This window comes from Lolium perenne, chromosome 2 (genome assembly GCF_019359855.2).
Source record: "Lolium perenne isolate Kyuss_39 chromosome 2, Kyuss_2.0, whole genome shotgun sequence".
NCBI classification, from domain to species: Eukaryota; Viridiplantae; Streptophyta; class Magnoliopsida; order Poales; family Poaceae; genus Lolium; species Lolium perenne.
Genome location: NC_067245.2, coordinates 58,743,428 through 58,767,888, shown reverse-complemented (window position 1 = coordinate 58,767,888; position 24,461 = coordinate 58,743,428).

Here is a 24,461-nt window from a genome sequence, read left to right as displayed (position 1 = left end):
GGAACTTTCCTGTTTTGGAGTGGGCTGAAATTGTACGAGTCAAAAGGCCAAGCAGGATAGTTCGAAGGCCCAGATGTCCAGATGCAGCCCAATTAAAATCTTTCTTCTTGGATTTTTTCACCCCCGATTTACGGCTACTTCATTTTTCTTTTGGTTCTGTGCCGCCTTGGAAACATTGAGACCGCTGCTGCAAAATGGGACCCGCATGTCATCCTCTACGTACAATAAAATTTCTTTTCTTGGATTATTTTTGGCTCCTGATATTTGGTCACTTGCTTTTTTCTTTCGATCCCGTGCAGCCTCTCAAACGGTGATACCGCTGCTGCTAATTGGGACCCGCATGTCATCCTCTATGTACAATCAAGTTTCTTTTCTTGAATTATTTTTGGCTCCTGATATTTGGTCACTTGCCTTTTTCTTTCGATCTCATGCCACGTTTGAAACGTTGAGGAACCCTGTCGGCTCATGGGACCCGCATGTCATCCTCTATGTACTATAAAAGTTCATTTTCTTTGTTTTTTTTCACCCTCTGATTTTTGGCTATTTCCTTTTTCTTTTGATCCCCTGCCGCCTTGGAAACGTTGAGTAAGCTGCTAGCTCATGGGACCCGCATGTCATCCTCTATGTACTATAAAAGTTCATTTTCTTTGTTTTTTTTTCACCCTCTGATTTTTGGCTATTTCCTTTTTCTTTTGATCCCCTGCCGCCTTGGAAACGTTGAGTAAGCTGCTAGCTCATGGGACCCGCATGTCATCCTCTATGTCCATCAACTTTATTTTCTTGGATTTTTTTTGACCCCCTAATTTCTGGCTAATTTCTTTTTCTTTTGATCTCAAGCCGCATTTGAAACGTTGGGACCGCTGCTGCAAATGGGACCCGCATGTCATCCTCTATGTAAATAAAGTTTCTTTTCTTGGATTATCTTGGGCTCCTGATATTTTGTCACTTGCCTTTTTCTTTCGATCTCATGCCGCCTTTGAAACGTTAAGTAAGCTGCTGGCTCATGGGTCCCGCATGTCATCCTCTACGAACAATAAAAGTTTCCTTTCTTGGAGTTATTTTTTACCCCTAATTTCTGGCTATTTGACTTTTTCTTTTGATCTCCTGCCCCCTTTGAAACGATGAGGACGCTGTTGGCAGGTCGGTCCCACATGCCATCCTCTATGAACAATAAAACTTTCCTTTGATGGATTTATTTTGAACACCTAATTAATTTCTGGATATTTCCTTTTTTTCTTTTGATCCCCTGCCGCCTTGGAATCGTTGAGGATGCTGCTTCCTCATGGGTCCCGCATGTCATCCTCTCAGAACGGTAAATGTTTATTTTCTTGGATTTTGAATACCAAATGATTTTTGGCTTATTTTTTCTTTCGATCTCCTGCTGCCTTTAAAACATTGAGGACGCTGCTGGCTCACGGGTCCCACATGTCAGCCTCTAACATTAAACGCTGAGGATGCTGCTGCCTCATGGGTCCCGCATGTCATCCTCTCAGAACGAAAATGTTTCTTTTCTTGGATTTTTTACCAACAGATTTTTGGTTTATTTTTTCTTTCCATCCCCTGCCGCCTTTAAAGCATGTGATATCTTGATTATTTTGCAGACAATAAACAGTGTATTTTGCTCTGAGCTATTGCAAAGGGATAAATTAAATCTTTATTTTTACATAAACAAACTAATATGTTGAATCTCCTTGTTTTTTTTTGTCTTTGCGAGGCATAGGACTTTCCTGTTTTGGAATGGGCTGAAATTGTACGAATCAAAAGGCGTCCAGCGGGATAGTTTGAAGGCCCAGATAGCCAGAAGCAGCCCAATTGAAACATTGAGACCCTTATTTCTGACACCCTCATTTCTGGCTACTTCCTTTTTCTTTTGGTCATGTGCCGCCTTGGAAACATTGAGACCGCTGCTGCAAAATGGGACCCGCATGTCATCCTCTATGTACAATAGAAGTTTCTTTTCCTGGATTATTTTTGGCTCCTGATATTTGGCACTTGTCTTTTTCTTTCGATCTAATGCCGACTTTGAAACCTTCAGACCGGTGCTGCAAAATGGGACCCGCATGTCATTCTCTATGCACAATAAAGTTTCTTTTCTTAGATTATTTTTGGCTCCTGATATTTGGTCACTTTCCTTTTCCTTTCGATCTCATGCCGCCTTTGAAATGTTGAGGAAGCTGCTGGCTCATGGGTCCCGCATGTCATACTCTATGAACAATAAAAATGTCCTTCATTGGATTTATTTTTTACCCCTAATTTCTGGCTATTTACCGTTTTCTTTTGATCCCCTGCCCCCTTTGAAACGATGAGGACGCTACTGGCAGGTCGGTCCCACATCCTCTATGAACAATAAAAGTTTCCTATGATGGATTTATTTTTGACCCCTTTTGATCCCCTGCCGCCTTGTAATCGTTGAGGATGCTGCTGCCTCATGGGTCCCGCATGTCAGCCTCTCAGAACGGAAAATGTTTCTTTTCTTGGATTTTTTTACCAACTGATTTTTGGCCTTTGTCTTTCTATCTCCTGCCGCCTTTAACACGTTGGGGACGCTGCCGGCTCAGGGGTCCCACATGTCAGCCTCTATGAACAATAAACCATTTGTTTGATTTATTATTGACCCATAATTTCTTGGTATTTGCCTTTTTCTTTCTATCTCATGCCGCCTCTGAAACGTTGAGACGCTGCTGGCTCATGGTCCCTATCAGCCTCTATGAACAGTAAAAGTTTCCTTTGTTTGATTTATTTTTGACCCTAATTACTGGCTATTTGCCTTTTTTTATCCCCTGCCGCCTTTGAAACTAAGAGGACGCTGCTGGCCCATGGGTCCCACATCTCAGCCTCTCTGAACGATAAACCTTTCCTTTCTTTTTTTTCGATCCCGTGCCGCCTTGGGAAATGTGAGACCGCTCCTGCAAAACGGGACCCATATGTCATCCTCTATGTACAATAAAAGTTTCTTTCCTTGGATTATTTTTGGCACCTGATATATGGTCACTTGCCTTTTTTTTCGATCCCGTGCCGCCTTTGAAACGTTGAGGACGCTGCTGGCTCGTGGGTCCCACATGTCAGCCTCTATGAACAATAAACATTTCATTTATTGGATTTATTTTTGACCGCTGATTTCTGGGAACTTTGCTTTTTCTTTCGATCCCCTGCCGCCTTTGTTAAAGTTGAGGACGCTGCTGCAAAATGCGTCCCACATGTCAGCTTCTCTGTACGATAATTGTTTCCTTTCTTGGATTTTTTTCCACGGCTGGCCGATGGGTCCACGATGTCAGCCTCTATGTACAAGAAATATGTGATTTCTCGATATGTTTTAACCCGAGATATGTAGGATACTTACTTTTTTCGATCCCTTCTGTTTGTCTTTACCTTCAAATGTTGAGGGACGCTACTGGCAAATGGGTCCTGCTCTAGCATTCTCAACTGAAGGAAAAACTGAAATATTGCCTATTCATTTGTTTTTCGTACTCCATGCACATAATCCATACTAACTATTGATCCGGGTTTTAGTTCAACTTAATTAGTTCAAATTTGATCTACGAGGAAGTATGTAATATATTTTGGGTTCACAACACTACACTTGTTAACAACAATCTGATGAAGAGGTTTGTCATTTTTTTAAAACTACAAATACACTCTAAGATCTTGCAAACTGATAGAATAAATCTTGGAACTTTAAATAATTTATGAAAATTTTGAAATTGACTATATGAATATATCAAAATATAGAGCCCATGTAGATGCGCATACTGGCTATGCGCATTTAAAAAGAATCATAATCATAATTGATACGAAATAAAAATAACTTTATATGTAGAATCTCGGTTTCTTGAGGGCCAATCATAGGATCTCCGTGTTTAAATTAGGAAGGGCCCCAATGGCATGAGTCGGAGGCCCATTAAATGTTTTTGGATTGTTATCAGCGAAGCAAGCAGGCTGACAGCAATCACCATGTACATGGCCGGCGGCAGCCCAAAAGTACAAACAATTGGCCCATGCAGGGAAGGTAGTACTTTTTTTTTATTGGGAAGGTTGTCTGGGCTAACCCAAAAAAAAAGTGGTGCTACATGGGGTAGCACTTGAACCAGGAATGAGACCATGAACAGTACATATGCTACATGCTACAGTACTTAGTTCTTAGCTATCTATTTTCGATCCAATGTCCAAATCTACAAGTCAACCAACTGTTCATCTGTGCTTGCTGATGTCAAGGCCTTTGGATCTGGACGCTTGAACCCATGATCCTTACTGAGGGTTGCCTATTTGCGCATAATATGTTTTGTCAGCGGGCACTTCACTAGTTTGTGCAAAACATATCCAGCGCAGGATTCGAAAAAACAACACGTTTTTTTCTTTACGGAAACAACAGAACATCTCATGTTCATCACAATCCAGTCAACATAAGCACATAATAATTAATAGTACAACTAGAGAGCTGTACATATAAATAATGTTTATCAAGCTTCATGCACTAGCCAACGCAACCAAAAGTCCGAACTGATGGAAAGGGCTAGGCAATCCACTTATACATCTCAACACCCCTCCTCACGTGTGACCGGAAGAAGGGAAGAGGTCAACACAAGGAGACTCTCAAGAGGCATATACGTGGACTCCGAGGAGGGCAACGGAGGGCAGCACCAATTTTTAGGATAAATTACGAAAGCCAGGTCTCGAACTCGAGACCCTGGGCTCTGATACCATGCCAAGCTTCATACACAAGCCAACGCAACCAAAAGTCAGAACTAATGGAAAGGGCTAGGCAATCCACTTATACATATCAACATCCCCCCCTCACATGTGACCACAATCCAGTAATGGTACCATCATGTTCACCACAATACATCATCATTATACTACAGAACATTTGTAAGACAACTTAATACAGCTGTGATTCATTTTGTTGCCCCAGCGATGGGTGATAACCTGAACACCATATAACCTTCTCACAGCAATTGTAACCAAATATGAGCACCTGCAATGATTTGTTGTCAATCTTCTTGAAGGTCAGGAGGTATCCTACCTTCAAGTCATGTGCTTTGACAAACTCTGGCCATCTTGCGTCCATTAAAACATTGCCATCTTGTTGCTTCAGGTCCACAATCCAGGTGCATGCAGTGGACATCTTCAGGTTGATGTACTCTGGACACCCACCGTAAAACCAGGGTAGAACACGACTGGGGATGGTAATCACCTCTAACTCCGATGTACATAGTACCTTGCAGAAGCTGTCAGCGGTATTCTCCTCATCGATGCGCCTAAACACCTTGCACACTAGGGCTGGCTCTACAGATGTCTCCTTCCATGATAAGCTCTCTCCAAGCTTGAGCTTCTTGTTTGAACACTGCAAAAAAGAGGCCTCAATTAGATAATGCCTCTAGCTTCTGACCGTAATTCCAAGCAAATGCATAATCAAAGGTGTAGGGATTCGTAGCATAGAAAACAAAAAATTTCCTACCGCGAGAACGCAATCCAAGCCAAGATGCAATCTAGAAGATGGTAGCAACGAGGGGATGAACGAGACTAACCCTTGAAGAGTTCCAAAGCCTACGAGAGGAGGCTCTCGTTGCTGCGGTAGATGATCACTTGCCGCTTTCAAAAGCGCGTAGAAGATCTTGACGGTGCCACAATCGGGCAGCACCTCCGTACTCGGTCACACGTTCGGTGTTGATGAAGACGACGTCCTTCTCCCCGTTCCAGTGGGCAGCGAAAGTAGTAGATCCTCCTCGGAATCCCTACAGCACGACGGCGTGGTGGCGGTGTCGATGGAGAACTCCGGCAGGGCTTCGCCTAAGCGTATGCGGGAGAAGTGGTGGAGGAGGAGAGGCTAGGGTTTGGGGAGAGGGGGTGGCTAGGGCGCCGGCCATGGGCAGCCCTAGGTGGTGCGGCCAAGAGTGGCTGCCCCCTCCCTCTCCTCCTCATTATATAGGTGGAAATCCCCAAGAGTTGTAGTCCAAGTCTTCGAATAAGACCCCAACAACAAAACCTCCCATAGGTGGGAAACCTACTCAAGGGGGGAGTCCTACCCAAGGTGGGACTCCCACCTTTCCCTTAGGTGGGGTGGCCGGCCACCTATGGTGGAGTCCACCTGGGACTCCACCCCTTAGGGTTTGGCTGGCCATGCAAGGTGGAGTCCCTTCGGGACTCCACTTTCCATGGTGATTTCTTCCGGACTTTACTAGAACCTTCTAGAACCTGCCATAAATGCACCGGATCATTTCCAAACTTGGAATATGACTTCCTATATATGAATCTTATTCTCCGGACCATTCCGGACCTCCTCGTGATGTCCTGGATCCCATCCGAGACTCCGAACAAAACTTCGAACTCCATTCCTTATTCCATATCTACTTAAACGACATCAAACCTTAAGTGTGTCACCCTACGGTTCGCGAACTATGTAGACATGGTCGAGATCTCTCTCCGACCAATAACCAATAGCGGGATCTGGAGATCCATAATGGCTCCCACATATTCAACGATGACTTAGTGATCGAATGAACCATTCACATACGATACCAATTCCCTTTGTCGCGCGATATTTTACTTGTTCGAGGTTTGATCATCGGTATCTCTATACCTTGTTCAACCTCGTCTCCTGACAAGTACTCTTTACTCGTACCGTGGTATGTGGTCTCTTATGAACCATTCATATGCTTGAAAGCTATTTAGACGACATTCCACCGAGAGGGCCCAGATTATATCTATCCGTCATCGGGATGGACAAATCCCACTGTTGATCCATATGCCTCAACTCATACTTTCCGGATACTTAATCCCACCTTTATAACCACCCATTTACGCAGTGGCGTTTGATGTAATCAAAGTACCTTTCCAGCATAAGTGATTTACATGATCTCATGGTCATAAGGACTAGGTAACTATGTATCGAAAGATTATAGCAAATAACTTAATGACGTGAGCTTATGCTACGCTTAATTGGGTGTGTCCATTACATCATTCACATAATGATATAACCTTGTTATTAATAACATCCAATGTTCATGATTATGAACCTAATCATCTATTAATCAACAAGCTAGTTAAGAGGCTTTACTAGGGACTCATTGTTGTTTACATAACACACATGTATCAATGTTTAGGTTAATACAATTATAGCATGGTGTATAAACATTTATCATAAACATAAAGATATATAATAACCACTTTTATTATTGCCTCTTGGGCATATCTCCAACAGTCTCCCACTTGCACTAGAGTCAATAATCTAGATTACATTGTAATGTACCTAACACCCATGGCATTCTGGTGTTGGTCATACTTTGCCCTAGGGAGAGCTTTAGTCAACGGTTCTGACACACTAAGAAACGTATGTATTTTGCAATTCATTTGCGTCTTCACGCATCACTCATTTTCCAAATGAGTCGGCATTAAATATGTTTGGTCTTCTGGTGGAACCTTAATTCCGCGGTCTGAAATATGTCACTAATATTGTCATACACAATATAGCTTCAAAGTTCTGACACTATCGGAACTACACCAAGTTCTCAAAGAACCTCTTGACTTAACATCCTCAGTCATTGTCAAAACAACGACATATTCTGCCTTCGTTTGTAGAATCCGTCACAACTTTAGAACTCTTCTAAATCTAGCATTGTGCTACCTTTTAAACAACACTTAGCCTAATTTTGAGATTGAAATTTTATTTTTATATGTGACAAAACCAATATCGGTGCAACACCTTACAGCGATTTGTTTGTCATTTCTCCATACAAAATTATTTATATATCCTTGGTTCGTCTAAAGTACACAGGGATATTCTTACTGTTTGTCCAATGATTATCACATGAATCATTCTGGTATATGCTCCTAACATTTTAGAGCACAGGACATCTGATTGTGTACATATTAATTGTGATCTAAATCACTCATGTGTTTTTACTCATTGAGTGTCAGATACACTCAAGTTTTGTTAAAACTTCACATGACAAGAACATTTTCTTAATATTTCTATATTGAACTACTTCAATATCCTTTCTATGTACTTTGACTTAAACTTATTATGTGTTTCAATCTATCTTCATAGATCTTGACACTAAATATGTTTCAGTCCATATCCTTTCATTGAAGTTAATTCTCTATGAAACCTTTTATAATCAAGTATATAATTACATCATTTATAACCAACTGTATGTATCTACATAAAGTATTATAAATATGTCTTAGCGCTCCCACTTAATTTCTTGCAAATGCAAGCCTCTTCATCGTTTCTGATGAAATCAAAAACTCTTTGACTATTTTCATCCGGTGAAGATTCCAACTCCGTGATACTCACTTCATCCAATTGAAGTTCGTTTACCTATCTAGTATTCCACGGACTAGCAAAACAATTGGTTGTATCTTGTATACACCTTTAATACACACTTCTGTTAAGTAATGTATTTTGCCATCCTACTATCATATCTCATGAAAGAAATATGTAGCGATTACTAGAATAATCCACATAGACTATAAGCATTGCTACGGAAGATCTAATCTTATCGTAGTCAACTCTTTGAACTTTGTCGTAAACAACTTTTCGACAAGTCGAGCTTATTCAAGGATATTCCATCCAAGTCCATCAATTTTATAGATCCGTTTACTTTCAAAAAGTATTCATCTATCTTGGATTTTGTAACATCCCAAGTTTCAATAAAATGAACAAGAGAAAGAATTCAAGAATCCAAAAATTGGAGCCAACAAAAACTTTTTCTCATCATATAGGACTATGCATATTAGCTCACCTTATTAAATTAGTTTGAGTGTGCAATTGCCATGATGCTTGCTTATGTGTTCTCTCTCACTCTAAAACCCTAGCAATGATCACTTGATCATCCAAAGTCAAATAAAAAGAAAATAGAAAAGAAATATTAAAAATCAACTTCACACACACATAAGGCCTATGCCATTTTTGCAAATACTTAACCTAGACCACTTTGGCTTGCACCATTGGTTGTAAATGGTTACTAAACACTTTTAAACACTATTGGAAGTGAAGAAACTCAAATCAAACCAAAATCACATTCAATTTCCATGTTACATGCAATATGGTCATTTGTGCCATTTTTAGTCTGATGCTCACCTTGAGCCCCTGGTTTTCTTCTTTCCACTTCTAAACTTTGTCAACTCTTTACACCTCATCCAAGACAACATCAAGCACTTCAACTTTGCCCAAAACCACCACCCCAAATTCATCACCAATTTCAAATGGGAAGCAAGCAAAGTTGGAACTTTCTCACATATGTAAGATCATATGCAAAATGTGATTTTGCATCTCAATTCCTTTTTGACCACCACCACCACCAAAATGCTCCATTTAATATTTGTTTGCAACCCACCAAAAAGAATTTCAAAATTCGAAAATATTTTTCTTGCGGGCATTCTGTCGAACACCTTGCTGGCAGGGTGAAAAATTGAGCCCATACCTCATTTCTACCTTGGACTTGGTCCAACCTTGCCCTCTCTGCACCCTGGAGCCTCCCTCTCACCTCACCACACCATCACCACCACTTGCACTGGTCAAGGAGAGATCAAATAAATCAAACCTTGCCATGCCGTGGCATGGCAAGTCCATTTCATGCCATACCCTCATCTGGTCAATTCCAACAAGCATCACCGTGTCATTCCTCTCCCTCACACTCACCTGATGCTGCCCAGCCACTGACTTGACGAAGCCATGCCTCGGAGACGCCAGGATCAGCGCGCCCAGTGACGCCCAGAACGCGTCCATGCCGCGCCAGAGCGCGCATGGCGCCGACCCTGGACACGCCAGGGCATGACGATGCCCACGGCCCTGCGTCCCCTCCACACTCGCTCTCAACGCCAGTAGACGCACAACGGCTCCCTGCATCACCTGGACACGCGCACGAGGCCGCGGGAACGCCGCAGACGACGACCGCGTCCACGACCGTCCGCCATGGCCCGAGCACTCCCATCAAGCTCGCCAGCGCTACAGAGCCCCTGCCGCGCCACGATCAAGCGCGTCAGCTTCTGCAGGACACCAGTAACACGCCGCGCCCATGCCTTGCCTCTTCGCGACCTTGGAACGGCGACGACGACGATGACCCCGCTCCGCCCTTCGGCCACCCCTCGCTGCTATAAAAAGAGGATGCCTCCTCTCAAACTGAGCACGCCAACACCTTCCCCTCCCTTCACTGAACCATCTCCCCACCTCAATTGAGCACCACCTCGCCGGAGCTGCTCGAATCGCAAGCTCAAGTCCGCCGGAGCCCGCGGAAGCTCGGCTTCGATTGGCGCCTCCCGGAGCGCCGCCGCTGCTCCCAGGGCTTCCTCATCTACTACACCTTCTCCGCGCCTACTGCCAGACCCCTGCAACGGCCTGGTACTCTCTCCCACCCCCTAGGCTCGCCGCCAGGGAGCTCGCTGCTCGCCGGAGACGACGACGTCTGTCGTTCGTCCGATCCGATTCTAATCCTACGGTCCACCTCCCTCGTACCGATTCGGTGTTTTAAGACACACTGACGTGTGGTCCCCGCCCTGTCAGGCGGCCCGCTGCGCTGGACGCAGTACTGGGCCGGCCCAAGTTCTTTTCCCGCGCCAGCCCACAGTTTGAATTCAATTTTGGAAATTAGAAAAAAATATCTTAATCTGATGCAAACTTTGAAATTCAATAGTGACAAATCTACTTGGCCAAATTTTACAAACTTTATATTTTTGGAAACCTTAGGAAATTATCTACACAATGCCACTGGATAGAACCTTAGATCTACTGTAGAATTAAAGTGACAAAATAAACAAGGCAGGGACTTTTCTGTCTTATAATAATTCTTAAAAATCAACCATAAATGCTTTTCAGTATTTTTCACCTCCAATAATTCACTTTTCACTTATACTAATTGTTTCTACAAAAATATGCCATGCCTACTTTGAATGATCATGGCTTAGTTGTTTTAAATACCCTTATGGCTATTTCTAGTCAAAGGTATTGTCCAAAACTTTTAAGAAATCTTATGAGGGAATTTTCCTCTCATTTAAATCTTGTCACACCCAATTCCAAATGAAGTGGAGACTCTGGTTATTTAGGTCCCATAGGAATTGTGGGTGATATTAAATCTTTGATATGCTAGAATTAAATGGTATGAGGTGCTCACCTCATTTAAATCTTTTTCTCCAAATGATAAGTGTGAAGAGGTTGACTTGGGTCAACCTAGGTCACATATTATGCATCAGAGAAATTAAATCTTAATAAGATAATGAGAGGAAATTATTTTTCTTAACCAATAAGAAGAACACATCCACCAACATAATAGTTTTAGGTGATGCTAGTTTAAGTGTGTGAACCATGTTTGTGCATAGTTTAGTAAATTAGTTTGGTGTGATGATTGTGTACTCCGTATTCGTATTTTAGACGCTAGTACCGAGGAGTACCAGGAGGAGGAGGAGGTCTACTTCCAGGAAGAAGAAGACCACTTTGACCAGTTTCCCAACCAAGGCAAGATAATACTCTTGCAAAGTGCAAAGCTCACCATGAGCAAGGCATTACCCCATTTTACTTTATGCTTATGATCCTATTTCCCAGTTTTACTTTACAAGCTTTATTTACCTTTGTTTTATCAAAGTACCTTTGATTTATGATTTACTAGGTTAGTATGGAGTTAGTACAAGAGTATCAAACTTAGCCTAGAAGCAAAGCAAATACTTAGCACCCCTCATACATAGTTGCTAGTGCTAATTTTTAAAAATGACTACTCTAGATGGGAACATGTGTTGATGAAATGATGATGGTGAAAACCTTGGAATGATTAGTCATTTCCATTGAAAGATTTTGAAGGTGAATATGACACTGAAGTTGACTTGGTGACTTTGGCTAAAAACTGATGATTGAGTTGGATGCGATACCCTTCCAATTTTTGAGTACCCCCACAATACCTGATTATGGGTAGGGCTTAGCTGGAAATTTATGTGTCTTAGTATGGGTTCCCTCTAAACAAGCGTCATCGGGGTTATGTCGAAAGCTGCCTCTACCACAAAAGAGATGATATGATATGACGTGAATATGAGGTGAATGTCCGGCCCAAGCCCTGTGCAGTTCCCGGGTTAACAGTTGGTTTTCACCGGGAGGCCAAGCTCATGGGGAGAGGTGCCTATACTAGGGTGTGTAAGTGAAAGGTTAACGGTTGATGATCCGCGTACTGAGTTACGATTATTCAGGTTTTATCACGACGGATGTAATCAAATGTTGTGGCACAAGTGTGCGACCTCTGCAGAGTGTAGAACTATTCGAATAGCCGCGTCCGCGGATATGGACAATTGGAAAGGCCATTCGGTTTCCGTCATCAGATTTTATACTTATGTGACTGGTGTTTTTGAACTTGACTTGAACGGTGACTTTGATTTTGAATCACAACTGAGTTGTGGGAATGACACTAATGTTCCCACTTGAGTTAGTTAGCACATGAGGAGTTGTTTTCTACAATGTTTATCAAATAAAATTGGCTTTTTGCAAATAAACTTAGAGCTTAGAACACCATTATATCAATGCTAGTACTTACTTTAGTGTTAGATTGCGAGTACTTAAAGTACTCACGGCTTTGTCCCTGGCTATTCAAATGGCCAGAATATGAAGCCGAGCAGCAGTACGAGGAGGACGATCAGCAGGACGTCTACCACAACTAGGAGCTTCTAACGTCAAGCGTTGGCCTGTGGACTAGAGAGTCCTTGTATCTTACGCTTCCGCTATGAACTTGTGTTTGTTCGTTGATCTTTAGATCAACTATTTGTGTAATATGGATCATGTGATTCCAATTTGTAAGACATTATGGTTTGTAATGAATGATGACTGTGATACTTAACTATTATGCCTCGCAACAACAATTTCCTGGGATTGCGATGTATGACATAATAGGCATCCGGACTTTAAAAATCCGGGTGTTGACAAGTTGGTATCAGAGCCATTGTTTGACCTTAGGAGACCCTAGTTAGAAATGGACGTTCTGAAAAATTGAGTTTCAAAAAGGAATGAAGTATTTCTGAAAATTTTAATCCTTGTCTTCTCTTTGAGTTCTTTGGAAAAACAAGAAGTCATGCTCTTCCTTAGAAATATAACTAAAATTTTGCCACACTTGTTCACTTCTCTAACTTAATCCTTTACTTCACTTTCAGATGGAGCCCGTGAACACGAAGTTTTACCAGCTTGGGAATGGGGGAAGCTTGATCTTCGAGCACGACCTCAACGCTCTGTCCGACCACCTTGGTCGCCCGCACCCAGAGTTCCATGGATCGCAGATCGCGAACCAGCCAGGAGGCGAACTGCAGTGGATCATCACCGCTGATTTGAGGGGCAAGATGGAGCCCCCCACTTCTGAGAGGATCCTCTTCTCCTTCATGGAGAGCAACTGGCTGGACGGACTTGCTCGCGCCCTTCAGGAGGGACTCGCACGCCTGTGTGGGATGAGCGGGGAGGCACTCAAGCACCCTCGCTTTTCGCACCTCGCGAGGCGTAACTCTGCTGGAGAGCCCATGGACATGTCATCCCACCCGGAGCTGAAGCACCATGTGGAGCATCTCGACTTCATGCTGTACCACACTCAGCAGGATCTCGACCACTCCCGTGAGTACGCCAACCAGACTCACGCCCGCATCATCGAGCAAGGAGACGCCATCAAGATGCTCGCCAACGACCGCAGGACTCTCCGCCAGCAGCGTGCGAAGAGGGATGCCACCATCACTCGCCTCCGCGCGAAGATAGCCGCACTCGAGGCCACTGTCAAGGCCCAGGAGGAGCAGATGAAGAAGATGGAGGAAGATGGAGAAGACATTCAGGGAGGAAGCAACTACCTGAGTGACGACAACGACTTCGAGGAGGATGAGAACACCGAGGGGGAAGACTACGACTTCCTGGACGACGAAGATGATGACCACACCCCCATCGATGTTGATGAGGATGAGGAGTAGTTCACTTATGCACTATCATAGGTGTGAGTTGTATCCCGCCCCATGTATCGTAGCTTGGAGAAGAAGGGTTCTTAAAACCCTTAGTGTGTTAGCTTGTAATGTGTGTTGTTTGCTATGAATGAATGTATGTTTGTGTCATCATGAAAAGACTTCAAGTTTTAAGCTTTTGAATTCAAACACAAAACAAGCCATAGAAAATTTCCCTCTTATCTCATGATCTATCTCAATACTCAGATGGCCCCTCCAACTCGCAACGCGAATCAAGACGCTATGATGCAGATGTTGCAAGTTATGCTGGAAGATAGAGAAGCAGAAAGAGCTGAAAGGCAAGCCAATATTGCAGCACTTCAACAGCTTGCCAACAACAATCAAGGCCACCATGATCATCCAGGATCCAAGCTCAAGAACTTCCAGAATACCAACCCGCCAGTTTTCAGCAAGACTGAGGAACCACTTGATGCAGATGATTGGCTCCAAACTATGGAGAACAATCTAGAAGTAGCTGGAGTTGAAGAGAATGAGAAAGTGCTGTTTGCCACGCACTACTTAGCAGGACCAGCAAGAGCTTGGTGGACAAGCACCCGTGCCATGAACGCGGGACAGTTTATCACTTGGACTGATTTCAAGCTCAAATTCAGCAAGTACCATGTGCCCCCGGGTCTGATAAAGAAGATGAGAGATGAGTTCCGTGAACTGAAGCAAGGTCGAATGTCCGTGGTAGAATACCGCGATAAGTTTCTCACATTGTCAAGGTACGCCCCGGATGAGACCGACACTACTGAGAAGAGGAAGGAAAGGTTCCTGAATGGACTGCATGACGAAATGCAGACTGTGTTGATCAACATCCCCTTTGCCGACCTCGAAGCCCTTGTTGACTCCGCCATCCAGATGGAAGGCAAACTGCACCAAGCCAGCGAGAACCGCAAGCGCCGCATGATGAATCAGAGTGGGCCTAGCAATGCCCCAAGGTATCGCCCCAACTCAGGAGGAGGCTTCAGGACCAACAAGCCCAATGCACAGATGTCACGCCCGGTTTACCAGAACCGGAGTGGAGGAAACCCCAGGCCAGGAGGCCACTACAACAACAACACCAACAACAACTTCAACCGCGCTACTCCGAGAGCCCCCAACCACAACAACAGCAACAACAACACCAACACCGCACCAAGGACCGGGAGCAATGCCATCCCCGTCGCGAACAAGCAGTACAAGACCACCATCACTTGCTATGAGTGTGGTGTAGTGGGGCATTACTCCAATGAGTGTCCCAAGAGGCTCGCCAAGCTCGCAGGCAACCCCGCACCACCTGCTCAGCAGCAACGCCGTGTCTCCACCGGCAAGAAGTTCGCCCCCAACAACCCGAACAACCGCGGAGGTCGCCTGTACCACATGAATGCTGAGGAAGCCCAGGAAGCACCTGACGTGGTGCTGGGTATGTTCTCTGTTAACTCAATACCAGCAAGAGTGTTGTTTGATTCTGGAGCATCGCATTCGTTAGATTCTGAGAAGATTTTGTGTGCACTAGTAAGATTCAACCAATCAGCTTGAAACATGTCATGGTAGTTCAAATACCTGGATCAACAACTAAAGCTAGAAAATTTTGCAAAGATGTACCCATCAGAATCCATGAAATAGACTTTTATGCAAACTTGATTGTTCTGGGAACAAAAGGATTGGAAGTAGTCCTGGGTATGGACTGGATGGCGAAACATCATGGATTGATAGACTGCGCCAAGAAGGCCATCACCATGACAAGTAGCACCGGAATACTAATAGAACACTTGTCTGAAAAACTACCCCGAAAATTTACTTGCAACCAAAGTGTAGCCAAGCCAACTCTGGATCAAATCAGGGTCGTTTGTCGATACCCTGATGTGTTTCCGGATGATCTACCCGGTATGCCCCCAGATCGGGATATCGAGTTCATCATCGAGTTAATCCCTGGAACAGGACCTATAGCCCAGAGAGCCTATAGCATGAACCCCGCAGAGTTAATGGAACTGAAGAAGCAACTGGATGATATGCTGTACAAAGGTCTGATTCGACCAAGTGCGTCACCTTGGAGATCACCAGTTTTGTTTGTGGATAAAAAGGACGGTGCCACTCGTTTGGTTACGGATTATCGTAAGCTTAACGATGTCACCATCAAGAACAAATATCCCCTGCCAAAAATAGAAGACCTGTTTGACCAGCTAACTGGTGCCCAAGTATTCTCAAAGATTGATCTGAGGACAGGTTACCATCAACTGAAGATCCGAGCAACAGATATTCCAAAGACTGCCTTTACCACCAGATATGGACTGTATGAGTACAATGTCATGTCTTTTGGACTGACCAATGCCCCCGCTTATTTCATGAACCTCATGAATAAGATCTTTATGGAATTCCTGGATAAGTTTGTCGTTGTCTTCATCGACGACATCCTTATCTACTCCAAATCAGAAGAAGAACATGAGCAACATTTGGAAGTGGTTCTAGAAACCCTTAGGCAGCATCAGTTGTACGCCAAGTTCAGCAAATGTGAGTTTTGGTTGAGAGAAGTAGGATTCCTGGGACACATCTTGTCAGCAGGAGGAATTACGGTAGATCCCGCAAAAATCAAAACTGTTGAGGAATGGAAAGCCCCAACCACCCAGACTGAAGTCCGAGCATTTCTAGGATTGGCGGGATATTACCGCCGATTCGTTGAAGGATTTTCAAGCATCGCAAGACCAATGACTCAACTGCTGAAAAAGGACCGGAAATTTGACTGGAATGACAAATGTGAAGAAAGCTTTCAGCTACTCAAGCTCAGATTAACCACAGCCCCAATACTGATCATGCCCGATGTCACCAAGCCATTTGATGTCTATTGTGATGCATCCAAGACTGGTCTTGGATGTGTGTTGATGCAAGAAGGCAAAGTGATATCTTACCTATCAAGGCAGCTGAAGCAACATGAATAGAACTATCCAACTCATGACTTGGAGTTAGCAGCTGTTGTGTTAGCCCTGAAGGTTTGGCGTCATTACCTCATGGGTAATCGATGCGAGATATATTCTGATCACAAGAGCCTGAAGTACATTTTCACCCAGAAGGAGCTGAACATGAGACAGCGCAGATGGATAGAATTAATCAAGGATTACGACATGGAAATTCACTACCACCCCGGCAAGGCCAATGTGGTAGCGGATGCCTTGAGCAGACTGCCGTGTCAGTTAAACTCCATGATCGCAATAGAGCAACCAAGCCTGTACCAAGAGTTTGAACAATTCAGACTAGAGCTAGTGAGCGAAGGATTCCTCGCCAGCATTGAGCTCCAACCCACTTTGATGAGCCAGATAAAAGAAGCCCAGAAGGGAAATGCCAGCATTGACGGAATAAAGAGTCAGATAGCTGCAGGAAAGGCACCAGGATTTACCGTAGATGAAGAAGGAGTTCTTTGGTACAACGACCGCCTGTGTGTACCGTCAGATTCAGAGTTGAAGCAAGTCATTCTGAAGGAAGCTCACGATACACTGTATTCCATTCACCCCGGAGGAACCAAGATGTACCAAGACCTGAAGGAACAATTCTGGTGGCACGGAATGAAGTGAGAGATAGGAAGCTACATCGCCAAGTGTGATATCTGTCAGCGAGTCAAAGCAGAACATCAACGACCCGCAGGACTGTTGCAACCCTTACAGATTCCTGAGTGGAAATGGGATTCTGTCGGTATGGACTTTATCACAGGATTGCCCAAATCTAGCAGAGGAAATGACTCCATTTGGGTAGTCATCGATAGGTTGACCAAGGTTGCACATTTTATCCCTGTCAAGACCACCTACCAAGGCCCAAAGCTCGCTGAGTTATACATCTCCAGAATAGTCAGCCTGCACGGAACACCGAAGTCAATTGTGTCAGATAGAGGATCACAATTCACCTCAAGATTCTGGCAGAAGGTGCATGAAGGACTGGGAACCCGTCTGAATTTCAGCACAGCATACCACCCACAGACTGACGGACAGACTGAGAGAGTCAACCAGATATTGGAAGATATGTTGAGAGCCTGTGTGCTAGAGTACGAATCCAAATGGGAAGACTGCTTACCATATGCAGAATTCTCCTACAATAATAGCTATCAAGCCAGCTTACAGATGGCCCCCTTTGAAGCCCTGTACGGAAGGAAATGCCGTACCCCTCTGAACTGGTCGGAAGTCGGAGATAGTCAAGTCTTCGGCCCCGATGTTCTCCGCGAAGCCGAAGAGAAGGTGCACAAGATCCGCGAGTACCTCAAGACCGCCCAGTCCAGACAAAAGAGCTACGCCGACAAGAGACGCCGAGAGATGACATTCGAGATCGGAGATTTTGTGTATCTCAAAGTCTCACCCCTCAAAGGAATGCAGAGATTCCAACTCAAAGGAAAGCTCGCCCCCAGATATGTCGGACCATTCAAGATTCTGGATCGCCGAGGAGAAGTCTCATATCAGTTGGAACTACCGAAAGAGATGTCCGCCGTACACAATGTGTTTCACATCTCACTGCTTCGGAAGTGCCTAGAAGTGCCTGAGAAGACCGAAGTATTCAAGAACATCGACCACAGAGCCATTGATATCAACAAGGATCTAACCTACCGTGAAGTGCCTATTCGCATCCTTGAAGAAGCATTCAGGACCACCCGCACCAGAAGTATCAAGTTCCTGAAGATACAATGGAGTAACCACACTGAAGAAGAAGCAACTTGGGAACGCGAGGAAGATATGAAGAAGGAATACCCAGATCTCTTTAGTACCTAGTTTTCTCTAGATCTCGGGACGAGATCTTTTGTAAGGGGGAAGGGTTTGTAACATCCCAAGTTTCAATAAAATGAACAAGAGAAAGAATTCAAGAATCCAAAAATTGGAGCCAACAAAAACTTTTTCTCATCATATAGGACTATGCATATTAGCTCACCTTATTAAATTAGTTTGAGTGTGCAATTGCCATGATGCTTGCTTATGTGTTCTCTCTCACTCTAAAACCCTAGCAATGATCACTTGATCATCCAAAGTAAAATAAAAAGAAAATAGAAAAGAAATATTAAAAATCAACTTCACACACACATAAGGCCTATGCCATTTTTGCAAATACTTAACCTAGACCACTTTGGCTTGCACCATTGGTTGTAAATGGTTACTAAACACTTTTAAACACTATTGGAAGTGAAGAAACTCAAATCAAACCAAAATCACATTCAATTTCCATGTTACATGCAATATGGTCATTTGTGCCATTTTTAGTCTGATGCTCACCTTGAGCCCCTGGTTTTCTTCTTTCCACTTCTAAACTTTGTCAACTCTTTACACCTCATCCAAGACAACATCAAGCACTTCAACTTTGCCCAAAACCACCACCCCAAATTCATCACCAATTTCAAATGGGAAGCAAGCAAAGTTGGAACTTTCTCACATATGTAAGATCATATGCAAAATGTGATTTTGCATCTCAATTCCTTTTTGACCACCACCACCACCAAAATGCTCCATTTAATATTTGTTTGCAACCCACCAAAAAGAATTTCAAAATTCGAAAATATTTTTCTTGCGGGCATTCTGTCGAACACCTTGCTGGCAGGGTGAAAAATTGAGCCCATACCTCATTTCTACCTTGGACTTGGTCCAACCTTGCCCTCTCTGCACCCTGGAGCCTCCCTCTCACCTCACCACACCATCACCACCACTTGCACTGGTCAAGGAGAGATCAAATAAATCAAACCTTGCCATGCCGTGGCATGGCAAGTCCATTTCATGCCATCCCCTCATCTGGTCAATTCCAACAAGCATCACCGTGTCATTCCTCTCCCTCACACTCACCTGATGCTGCCCGACCAACGACTTGACGAAGCCATGCCTCGGAGACGCCAGGATCAGCGCGCCCAGTGACGCCCAGAACGCGTCCATGCCGCGCCAGAGCGCGCATGGCGCCGACCCTGGACACGCCAGGGCATGACGATGCCCACGGCCCTGCGTCCCCTCCACACTCGCTCTCAACGCCAGTAGACGCACAACGGCTCCCTGCATCACCTGGACACGCGCACGAGGCCGCGGGAACGCCACAGACGACGACCGCGTCCACGACCGTCCGCCATGGCCCGAGCACTCCCATCAAGCTCGCCAGCGCTACAGAGCCCCTGCCGCGCCACGATCAAGCGCGTCAGCTTCTGCAGGACACCAGTAACACGCCGCGCCCATGCCTTGCCTCTTCGCGACCTTGGAACGGCGACGACGACGATGACCCCGCTCCGCCCTTCGGCCACCCCTCGCTGCTATAAAAAGAGGACGCCTCCTCTCAAACTGAGCACGCCAACACCTTCCCCTCCCTTCACTGAACCATCTCCCCACCTCAATTGAGCACCACCTCGCCGGAGCTGCTCGAATCGCAAGCTCAAGTCCGCCGGAGCCCGCGGAAGCTCGGCTTCGATTGGCGCCTCCCGGAGCGCCGCCGCTGCTCCCAGGGCTTCCTCATCTACTACACCTTCTCCGCGCCTACTGCCAGACCCACACGCGGCCTGGTACTCTCTCCCACCCCCTAGGCTCGCCGCCAGGGAGCTCGCTGCTCGCCGGAGATGACGACGTCTGTCGTTCGTCCGATCCGATTCTAATCCTACGGTCCACCTCCCTCGTACCGATTCGGTGTTTTAAGACACACTGACGTGTGGTCCCCGCCCTGTCAGGCGGCCCGCTGCGCTGGACGCGATCTTTGGGCCGGCCCAAGTTCTTTTCCCGCGCCAGCCCACAGTTTGAATTCAATTTTGGAAATTAGAAAAAAATATCTTAATCTGATGCAAACTTTGAAATTCAATAGTGACAAATCTACTTGGCCAAATTTTACAAACTTTATATTTTTGGAAACCTTAGGAAATTATCTACACAATGCCACTGGATAGAACCTTAGATCTACTGTAGAATTAAAGTGACAAAATAAACAAGGCAGGGACTTTTCTGTCTTATAATAATTCTAAAAAATCAACCATAAATGCTTTTCAGTATTTTTCACCTCCAATAATTCACTTTTCACTTATACTAATTGTTTCTACAAAAATATGCCATGCCTACTTTGAATGATCATGGCTTAGTTGTTTTAAATACCCTTATGGCTATTTCTAGTCAAAGGTATTGTCCAAAACTTTTAAGAAATCTTATGAGGGAATTTTCCTCTCATTTAAATCTTGTCACACCCAATTCCAAATGAAGTGGAGACTCTGGTTATTTAGGTCCCATAGGAATTGTGGGTGATATTAAATCTTTGATATGCTAGAATTAAATGGTATGAGGTGCTCACCTCATTTAAATCTTTTTCTCCAAATGATAAGTGTGAAGAGGTTGACTTGGGTCAACCTAGGTCACATATTATGCATCAGAGAAATTAAATCTTAATAAGATAATGAGAGGAAATTATTTTTCTTAACCAATAAGAAGAACACATCCACCAACATAATAGTTTTAGGTGATGCTAGTTTAAGTGTGTGAACCATGTTTGTGCATAGTTTAGTAAATTAGTTTGGTGTGATGATTGTGTACTCCGTATTCGTATTTTAGACGCTAGTACCGAGGAGTACCAGGAGGAGGAGGAGGTCTACTTCCAGGAAGAAGAAGACCACTATGACCTGTTTCCCAACCAAGGCAAGATAATACTCTTGCAAAGTGCAAAGCTCACCATGAGCAAGGCATTACCCCATTTTACTTTATGCTTATGATCCTATTTCCCAGTTTTACTTTACAAGCTTTATTTACCTTTGTTTTATCAAAGTACCTTTGATTTATGATTTACTAGGTTAGTATGGAGTTAGTACAAGAGTATCAAACTTAGCCTAGAAGCAAAGCAAATACTTAGCACCCCTCATACATAGTTGCTAGTGCTAATTTTTAAAAATGACTACTCTAGATGGGAACATGTGTTGATGAAATGATGATGGTGAAAACCTTGGAATGATTAGTCATTTGCATTGAAAGATTTTGAAGGTGAATATGACACTGAAGTTGACTTGGTGACTTTGGCTAAAAACTGATGATTGAGTTGGATGCGATACCCTTCCAATTTTTGAGTACCCCCACAATACCTGATTATGGGTAGGGCTTAGCTGGAAATTTATGTGTCTTAGTATGGGTTTCCTCTAAACAAGCGTCATCGGGGTTATGCCGAAAGCTGCCTCTACCACAAAAGAGATGATATGATATGACGTGAATATGAGGTGAATGTCCGGCCCAAGCCCTGTGCAGTTCCCGGGTTAACAGTTGGTTTTCACCGGGAGGCCAAGCTCATGGGGAGAGGTGCCTATACTAGGGTGTGTAAGTGAAAGGTTAACGGTTGATGATCCGCGTACTGAGTTACGATTATTCAGGGTTTTATCCCTGACGGATGTAATCAAATGTTGTGGCACAAGTGTGCGACCTCTGCAGAGTGTAGAACTATTCGAATAGCCGCGTCCGCGGATATGGACAATTGGAAAGGCCATTCGGTTTCCGTCATCAGATTTTATACTTATGTGACTGGTGTTTTTGAACTTGACTTGAACGGTGACTTTGATTTTGAATCACAACTGAGTTGTGGGAATGACACTAATGTTCCCACTTGAGTTAGTTAGCACATGAGGAGTTGTTTTCTACAATGTTTATCAAATAAAATTGGCTTTTTGCAAATAAACTTAGAGCTTAGAACACCATTATATCAATGCTAGTACTTACTTTAGTGTTAGATTGCGAGTACTTAAAGTACTCACGGCTTTGTCCCTGGCTATTCAAATGGCCAGAATATGAAGCCGAGCAGCAGTACGAGGAGGACGATCAGCAGGACGTCTACCACAACTAGGAGCTTCTAACGTCAAGCGTTGGCCTGTGGACTAGAGAGTCCTTGTATCTTACGCTTCCGCTATGAACTTGTGTTTGTTCGTTGATCTTTAGATCAACTATTTGTGTAATATGGATCATGTGATTCCAATTTGTAAGACATTATGGTTTGTAATGAATGATGACTGTGATACTTAACTATTATGCCTCGCAACAACAATTTCCTGGGATTGCGATGTATGACATAATAGGCATCCGGACTTTAAAAATCCGGGTGTTGACAGATTTCACGACGTATAGCCATTTTAACGGAGTCAGGGCCCATCATAACTTCTTTGTATGTAGTTGGTTTATCATTGTTCAAAAACAATCCTTTGTTCACAAATCATTTATTTGATCACAAAGTAAACCATACCTACAAGGTTCAATAAGTACTTCGATCTCCATGACTATAACATTTTGTAGACATGGGAGCCATGATCGTCGTGGCCGCTTCCGGAACCAATTCCGATGCTGCGCTACTCTGATCATTATGCTCAGGTTCATAAACCTTATCAAATTATATTGTCCTCCCACTCAAATACTTCACTAGAAACAATTTCTTGGAAATAAGTAAGAAATATCGACAAACACTTTTGTCTTTGTTTCCATGGTGGAAGAATTCCCAATTAATTCTTTGGGATAACCAACAAAGACATTCATCCGATTTTGGTTGTAAACTTATTTACCTTATGCTATGCATACCAAAATTTAAGAAAGGACTATTAGGGTTCATACCCATGCCATAACTCATATGGTGTCATTTCAACGGATCATGATGATGCTCTATTCAGTGTAAAAGCGGTAGTCTCTAAAGCATAATCCACAAAAATATAATGGCATCAATATTTTATCTCATCATTGATCCAACAAGGTTTGGATACATCTCTCGGATACTCCATCATCACTATGATACTCCAAGAAACGTGAGTTGTAGAACAACTTCATAACTCTCTTAGATGTTCGCTAAAACTCGTAATTCAAATATTTCCACTATGATCCAATCATAGATATTTGACTTTTCTATTACGATGATTTCCACTTCATGCTGAAATTTATTTGAATCCATTCAAATGTTTTAAACTTCTTCCTTATCGAATATACATATATATACTCAATTCATTGTTGGAAGTTTTCATGAAGTAGAAGAATCTCCCGCACACAACTATGCCCAGTGAACCATCATGTATGTTTCTACTAAGTTAGTTGCCCGTTCAACTCTTGGCCTATGAACGGTATTTCAGTCATTCTCTTTTAGAAAAGATTTGCAAGCGCCAAACGATTCAAAAATCGAATGACTCCAAAAATCCATTTGCATGGAGTTCTTTCATGCGTTCCTCTCTAATATGACCTAAATGGCGGTTCCACAAATAAGTGGAATTCAAATCATTTGCCTTATGGCATTTTAGCGTCAGTGTTATGTATGTGTGTTTCACCATTAAGATTTATAATAACTTATCCATCGTACATGGAGTAATGTCATAATTTGAACAACTCATTGTTTTCATTTGACCAGAGCAAAATAACAATTATTAAGTTCTTTATTATAAATTATAAGGGCTAGGTAGAATGCCAATGACAAGCATAATAACACTTTATTATGTTCCAGATGTGCATTATTACCATATTCCTTATTAGTCACTTAGGCCATCATATTCTTGTATTGTGTTATATTGTATGACATCTCATACCAACCAATCTGGTACAAATACCCAAGAATTTCATTAT